The following is an 8,929-nucleotide window of genomic DNA, read 5'->3' on the forward strand; positions in this document are numbered from 1 at the left end:
AATAACTATCATTTAGTGACTCCTCAGCAGCCATGAAGTGCTGGACAATTTAGTGTAGCTTTGCCTGAGCAGCGCTGTCACAGAATCACAGGCTGCAGTTTGTACCCCAGTTTATCAGCATGTCTCAGACTCGAGTCCTACATACTGTACATACTACCTGTAGGAGTACATGTAACTGGAACTTATTAAAAAGCTTTAAATAAATAACAGTAGTAAGAACGATAAGGGTGGGGTTTAAACAGTTAACTAGGGTTTAAGGGTTTATAGGTTTTACTGTGTAGGTTTCATTAATAAGGAAAAGGCAATATCCCACATATGTTCTTATAGAACAATATCCTCCATGTCGGGGTGTCAGACTGGATCTAGAAAGGGCCATGTGGATGCAGGCCTTCATTCCAACCAAGCAGAAGCCACGCCTGTTTAATTAGTCGCTCTTGGCTTTCAATAGGTGTAACTTCTGCTTGGTTGGAATGAGCGCCTGCACCCACATGGCCCTTTCTGGATCCAGTTTGACTCCCCTGCTCCATTTAAAACTACAAACTATTAAATTATTTAAACCTACAAGTTAACATTTACAATCTAACTTTTTATTTTCTACAATGTTTGAAAACTGTTTCTATGTATGACTGTGAGGCCTAACAGTCTGGATCAATAGGAATTTTTCTCATATAAAATCTAATATTTTTCTCTTGATTTCAGACCCAAGGTGGCACTGAAACTAACAATAAAAGACCGACTAGAACCAGACGGAGCACCACTCAGCTTTTTTTTCTTTGGGGTCATTTGACGTCAGTAGACTATCTGAATCAGCCCAGAATAAATGTTGCACTCAATCACTCACTCACTCACTCATCTTCTATACCGCTTTATTCTGTATACAGTGTCGCGAGGACCTGGAGCCTATCCCAGGAGGCTTAGGGCACAAGGCAGGGTACACCCTCCACAGCGATGGTTGCCAATCCATCGGAGGGCACACACACACACACACACACACACACACACACACACACACATACACATACCTATTCACGTACTATGGGCAATTTGGGAACGCCAATTAGCCTAACCTGCATATCTTTTGACTGTGGGAGGAAACCAGTGGGTACCCCGCCAACCCACCAAGCATGGGGGGAACATGCAAACTCCATGCACATAGAAACAGGAATCGAGCCTGGCTGGGAATTGAAACCCGGACCCTACAGGTGCAACAGTGCTGATGCACTAAAGGAGAAAATCCTTTCTGCAAATAACACCATCAGCTCTGATACATTTAGAAATGTCCATCATTCTTATATTCAGGGTTTAACATAAGTTCCATGAGGTCACAGCCATCAAACTGACCAATTGCTTTAATTCATACTTTTAAATACATTTAGAGATGTCTGGATGCAGCCTGGCGGCGCGGTGGTGTAATGGTTAGGAGTGTGTGTGAGTGTCTGCACCCTGCGATGAATTGCCACCCTGTCCAGGGTGGACCCCGTCTCGTGCCCTAAGTCTCCTGGGATAGGCTCCATAAAGTGGTATAAAGTGGTATAGATAATGAGTGAGTGAGTAGATCCAATCTTTTGTACCACCTTGTATATTAAATGGTGGCACGGTGGCTTAGTGGTTAACATCATCGCCTTGCACCTTGAGGGTCCAGGTTCATTCCCCCCTGACATCTGCTGACATGTTCTTCCCGTGCTTGATGGGTTTCCTTCACAGACTCTGGTTTCCTCCCATAGTCCGAAGACATTGCTGATTAGGCTAATAGGCGATCCCAAATTGCTCGTAGTGTGTGAATGTGTGTGTGAATGATGACTGGAGGTCCTACCACTATTGTAAAAATACAATTAAATACAATGGTAACTATTGGCCTCCACGGTCCCTAGTTGGTTCCTAGATGGATATATGGATGTATATTAAATGCAGTTGGCATTTATGAATTATAGCTAACATATAATAAGTAGGTACAGACTGATACCACAGCAATATACAGCATGTATTGATTTGCTCTATATTGTTATATAAACAACATAGAATGACTTATAGTGCTTTGCCACAGAACAAATAGGACACCAGGTCTATTTGTTTCTCAGACTTGTGTGTGTATGCATGTGACCCCCTGAAGGTGGGAGGAAGAGATTCTCTAGAGGCTATAAGGTGGTGATCTGACAGGTTACAGTAAATAAAAAATACTACTTCAAATCTGATTTAATGATGAATTGTGCATAGTGCTGCTGTTTTTCTCTCTCATGCAGTAACCTATTGAGTTACAGCAGCACACATAAACAAAAGCCTGACAATATTTTTAGTACATTTACTTTAATGTTTAGTGAAAATAAAGAGAAGCAGAATTTCACTTATAAAAGCTGCCCACACACCTAAACATAGCCAAGTGTGCCAATACTTTCAAACCTTACTGAAAATACAGAGGCGTTAGAGTGCAAACCTTTCCAGATGATGTTAAATAACGCACACTGAAGTAGTCATGCATGTTCTGGGGCTGAATACCGGATTTTCTGCACAGACCTCCTGCACTATTTCAGGGGGAACTAGTTAGGACTAACTAGTTAAAGTAGATAATTTAGCTAAATTCGGAGCCAAACATAGTGAATAAGAAACAAATTGGGATTTTTCCTAAGTGGGAAATGATAATACTTGGATAATAGAGAAGAGATTAAACATTGCCCTTAATATTGCTAAGAGAACACTACTAATTAACATACAGTAACATAAAAATCAAGAACTTAAATGTGCCTGAAAACACTTTTTACAATAGTGAGAAATGCAGGCTGACACTAGACTAGCCTAATACTGAAAAGAAGCAATTCCATCCAGACAGATAGACGATTCTCTGTTTAATCAATAGGTGAGAGTGACACCTGGGACATCATCCAGTTTGGCTAGCTTGGTACACGTGCAAGTGGAAATAATAACTGGAGAATTATTTGTAATTCGCTGAGCCGAGCCATGCTGCACCGCAGAGTGGAAACGTGCTGTTAGTATGGTGTTTCAATGCACCATGGCATTGATTCTACAAGTCTCTGGAACTGTACTGGAGGAATGTATAATAGTTTTCCAAAGAATACTCGGTCACCTGGTGTTTTGCTGATGATGGTGGGGAGGACTGTCTAACATAGTGTTGTTGTTAGTCTATCAGCTGTACATCTCAAGGAGTCGCCACAGCAGACCAGAATATTCGCACACAACTTGACACAGGTTAGTTATATATATACTGTATATATATATATATAAAAAAATGGCAACCCTTGCAAACAAACTGTGCCTGTTCGGTCTTCTTCTAATTATGCTGCCATTTACTTTAACATTTAACATGCTATTTTTTTATTTTATTTCTCTGAGCACTACACTGACCCTGGGGGAGAATGTGTTGGACGTTTACTCTTGGAAAGATTAGCAACTGTCTTGAATGCTTTCCACTTATGAATAATCTTTCTCACTCTAGAGTCCTGAACTCCAAATAGTTTGGAAATGATTTTATAACCCTTTCCAGATTTATGTGCAGCAAGAATTGCTTCCCTAAGACTATTGCTTATGTCTTTCCCCCTTGGCGTTGCAATCACATCCACCTGCTCCAGACCTACAAACTGCCAAAACTTCTGCACTCATAGAGGTCTGCACACCTGCTGATGATCAGTTATTTAAAAGCTGATGCTTAGCATCACCTGGCTGAAACTTAAATCATGTGGCAGCAGTAAGGGGTTACTTAGTATTGCCTACATATATTTTTAGTTTACGTTTTTGGCTTAATTTTTATAAAATAAACAAAGGAAGTGTGAAAAGTTACATATTGTTGTTTGCCTGTTGTTGTATTTGTCTAATACAACCACATATGTTTAAAAAAAAAACAACAACATATAATTAAAAGAGGGTGGTACTAACTTTTACACGTTATGTATGTATGTATGTATGTACTGTATGTATGTATATACTGTATGTATGTACTGTTATGTATGTATGTATGTACTGTTATTATTATTCTTTATTGAGGGAAAGCCCCTTGAGATGCTCCATGCCATTTTCGAGGGTGACACATAAAGCAATACTAAATATAGCACAAGTAATAAACAAAACAAAACATTTTTAAAAAATCACAGTTCTCTTCCCAATTTACCCACCCATAATCAACAACTATGTATAAAAGAAAAAGGCATGGGCATACTAAATAATATACATTTTAGTACAATAATGAAAACCCAAATATAAATATAAGTAGTTTAACAGAAAAATTAATAAAAAAAAAAAAACATTTTTTGAAATAATATATAAATACATATTTACACATATACACTGCACACATATACATATATATGTAACCTGTAGGCAATTTACAACCAAAACTCACAAGGTAAACAGGTTGTTTTCAAATGAGATATTAGGTTGATCCTAAAACGATGAAAAGATGTAATCGATCTAAGGGAGGAAGGTAAATTGTTCCAATCATATGGAGCTTTACAGTATCTTGAAAAGACCTTCGACCAACTTCTAGGAACAGAAAAATGAGGATACTGCATATGACGAAGGAAATAAATAGATGTAGGTGAAACTAATAACTGTTTTAAATAATAGAGAGCTAACTGCAGAGAAGACCGAATATTTAAAGTATCAGAATGAGAAAAATAAATAACAGTATCATCTGTCAAAAATGAATAGACGAATTTAAGCAGCTTTTAGGAAGGTCATTAATAAATAAACAAAAAAGCAAAGGACCTAGTGTTGATCCTAGAGGAGTGCCTTTATCAACAACCAGGTAATCCGAGTTTGAACCTTGAAATGAAACATACTGTATTGTCATCTATTATGAAGATAAGAATTAAACCATAGAAGAGATTTTTGATCAAAATCTATAGAATGTAACTTATCAAGCAGAAGTTAATGGTCCACTATATCAAATGCTTTAGAAAGATCGATAATAACACCAGTAGTTTGACATTTATCAAAAAAAGGAAACAAATCACTGATGAATTTTATTAAAGCTGTAATGGTAAAAAAATTCAGTCTAAAACCTAACTGAAATGGGGACATAATATTGAACTAATTAATATTGATTGAAAATTAATTTCTCAAAAACCTTTGCTACAGAACAAATCATAGAAATTGGACAATAAATATACAAGAACCAAATCCTGATGGGTGATGTAATGGTTCTGAGAACTCCAAAACTGCAGCTCTCGTGGGATGTTCCTGGTCTACAGTGACAAAAGTGGTCTAAGAAAGTGACGCACTGAAAACAAGCAGGGTCTTGGGGCAGCAAACCCTCACTGATGCACATGGGGAGGGAAGTCTGGTCCAATAGAGCTTTAAGCTACTGAAGCTTAAATGGCTGAACAGGTTAATGCTGGGTCTCATAGAAAGGTGTCAGAACACACAGTGCATCACTGTTTTAAATGCATGCAAGGACTTACTCAGTATTAGGCAGGTGGTCATAATGTTATGGCTGATTTGTATACACACATACAATTGTCCTTGCCCATGGCAAAACCTTTTTCCACCATTTCCCAGTTACAGTAACATTTCAATGTAATCTTTGACCCATCCACAGATATAGATTTTGCAATTTTGCATAAACCGATCGGTCCTCACCCCATACTTCAGCTGCTGCAGGCCCAGAATTAGTTCCATAATTTGCAATCACAGGTGCAGAATCTGTCATTCCAAAGTGATATGCCAACATATGAATACACTTTACATGTCCTTTTTTTTTAGAAACACATGCGTTTTCTACTACTTTGAGATTTTTCTTCAGTGCTGTGGTGTTTTACCATTAAACCTAAATCCTGTTGTAGTGAGTTTAACAAAACCTTAATGTCATTAACCCTCGTCTCTTGCACACGTTGCATGCTGTGAAAGAGGTGGCGCTCGGTGATAAGATGGGGAGCGAAGATTTGCTGAAGGGATTAAAACAAATTAACCCTCAGATATTTCTTCCATCAAGGATGTGCCGCTGAGACCTAGCCCTCCGGGCTTCCCATCTGCCTCCTCTTTCATGTGACCAAATGTAATCTTTCGCATTTCATTTGCACGCACATTATTATTTATACCACCCAGATTTACTGTGGGCGATGGCGCAGATTGGATTCTGGTCAAGGGTTCGGGTGGGCAGGGGGGAGGAGGCGGTGGTAATTACGCTGAAAATGAATGGAGGGCTGGGATGAGGTTTAGGATGGGCTGCTGGGAGGGCTTTATTAAATATGGAGCCGGTTTGATCTGAGGCCTAAGGCTACTGACCGCTTTAGGGGGGGATAATGGTAAAGGGAAAAACAACAGGCTGACGGATGTACTATTTGTGTAGGGGCCTGATTGACGAGGGAGAGGATTCGTTTATAGAGGGAGAATCAGCACGTTCGAATTCGATCATCTCCCATCACTGCAGCCTATCTGTCCCCAATGTCTCCTCTGCTTCCCAACCTACAGTTTACATAAGCATGCTCGTGATCAGCCATTAATAGAAATGAATCCGCTCACAGGATAAACTATAGGGACGAGGCAGAGGTCTGGCAGTATGTCATTTTTACATCGTGCCTGAAGGTACCAGCAAATAGAGCTTTTGCCCTGAACGCAAACCTGAACAAGAAAAGCTCTCTGTTTCCTCTCAGATTCACACCGGCGCAGGTCAAGCACTTACGTTAATAACACCAAAAAAGGCTGGTGCTCCTCTCCACACATTTTCCAGCCCTAGGCCATGGTAGCCCTGTTTGGATGAGAGTTGGAGCTGAAACTCTTTGCTAAATCCGATCTTGTTAAAGGCCACATTAAATATTGATCAGCCCCAAAGATACTCAATAAGGTGAGGCTGTGCAGTCAGTGTGCAATACAGAGTTGGAGCTCTAGACTGCATGAGTTATGACAGAATGTAGAGGGTCAGGCATGGGCCCCGCTGGGAGATCCAGGGAGACAAATGGCAATGGAGGTGGCAGTTTTTCACATCCGTGCCACACGGAGACAAGGCAGGGTGTCAAATAGATGCTAAATAAAACACCACTAGCTTGTCAGACCTTATTCAATGAATGCTTATTAGTTGGAACTGTGTGGGAGATGATCAGGTATCCATTCACACCTGTCTTTGCGTGCTAAAAGTCCTGAAATGATTGAAGTGGTAATAAACATTAAAACCAGTATTATGTTTTTGCCAGTATTTCTATTTAGCTGTCTTTTTTACCCACAATGAGTTTTATGAGTCTCTTTAAACCTTGTATAAATTATGGGTTATATTTTTAGTGTTTCTGTTTTTCCGTTTTTTCGATTATTATAAGACAGTGAGGTCACATGCAAAACCTAGACATGCCATTGAGTACCATTTGTTAAGTTTTCTCTTTGTTTATAACAGAAATCATCAGACAGGACTTCATTTGGAGATCTGTCTGATCATCATCAAGCGAATCCAAACCCCTGCAGCACAAAAAAAAATAAAAATAAAATAAAAATCCAAAGTCAGGTAAACACTACACTTTAGCCACACTAATGAAGAAAGCAATTCGGTTAAATGAGGCCACAATTAGATTGCATGCGGTACAGTACAAAAAGAGACTGATTGTTTATTTCCTCAGGAAGGCATTCCAAAATTAGCTAAGCACATCTATAATGAAACAAGTTGCACACCTGGTGATAAAGCGTCTCCACAGACCACAGAAGAGGTGGAGAGAGAAAGCCAGGGAGAGAAAAAGCTTCTTCAGCTACAGAAAGTCCCTGAATTGTGCTTGTTGAGTTGCAGCTGTGAGCGGCGCCGCTGCTCATTCCTCCTGCCTCATTTATCATAGTCAGGAGCGAGGAGGAGGTTGGAGGCCATGCTGGGTCTATTGTATTAGCAAACACACTCGTCAGAGCACAGCTCATTGTCTGCTTTTTACACCCCGTTTGCCTGCACCGTGTCCTTGCACTCGGGTAATGAGAGAATGGTCGAGGTAAAGGTTCAAAATGTAAAGCACATCAAAGGCACAGTCTATTTAATGAAAAAAAATATATATGGTGTTTGATCATTTCTAGTGGTGTAATAATAAAGCTTTTCATATTGTATCATTTGTATCAATGTTTTAAACAATACATTCAATTTACATTATAATAAATATTTTTTTCAGCATATAAGCAAAACTGCTTCTATTATGTGTTATAATAAACATTACAATTATTCAGTCTTCTCCTGTCCTTGAAAAAACACATTTCCTGAGATCATAAAAATGGGAATGTGCAGGGCAAACATAGTCACTACAGCAATTTGGGAACGCCAATTAACCTCATCTGCAGGTCTTTGGGAGAGTACCACCAGAGTACCCGGAGGAAACCTAACAAGCATGGGGAGAACATGCACGAACTCCATGCACACAGAGGCGGAAATCAAACCTAGACCCTGGAGGGGCAAGACAACAGTACTAACCACTACACTACCGTGCTGCCCTAATTATAACACTCATAGCTAAAATGTTAGTGTGCTGATTCTGCCAAATAAGAACACCATACACCAACTCTAATGCCACAAATCTGAACATCCAAAGCACAAAGTAAAACCACTCTGCTGTACTCGGGTAACATTTCCTAACTAGGAAGTTATCACTGCAAATCTGAAACACTACTAGAATGTGTTAGAAACATGTCAATAGTTAAAGCGAGTATGAATAAGACAGGAATTTAATTTTTTCTGAAGGAATCTGGAAATTTAAGGAATTATACAATTTTGTGACAGATCTTTATCTGTCACAATCTAGGAAACATTATATACTAGAGTAGATTACGTTAGTAGTATTTGTGCAGGTACCTAACGCACCACATAAAGACATCTTAAGGACGGCACTACAATGACATGTTAAGGATGCAGCCGATGTTTCTTTGTGTGTTGCGTGTAACGCGTGGACCTCAAGTTGTTCATCATCTCTCACGCGCACCGAAGTAACGATTCATCACTCTGCCTGTGCCCCCATCCTATCAGGGAGGA

This window comes from Clarias gariepinus, chromosome 11 (assembly GCF_024256425.1).
Source record: "Clarias gariepinus isolate MV-2021 ecotype Netherlands chromosome 11, CGAR_prim_01v2, whole genome shotgun sequence".
In the NCBI taxonomy this organism is placed as follows: Eukaryota; Metazoa; Chordata; class Actinopteri; order Siluriformes; family Clariidae; genus Clarias; species Clarias gariepinus.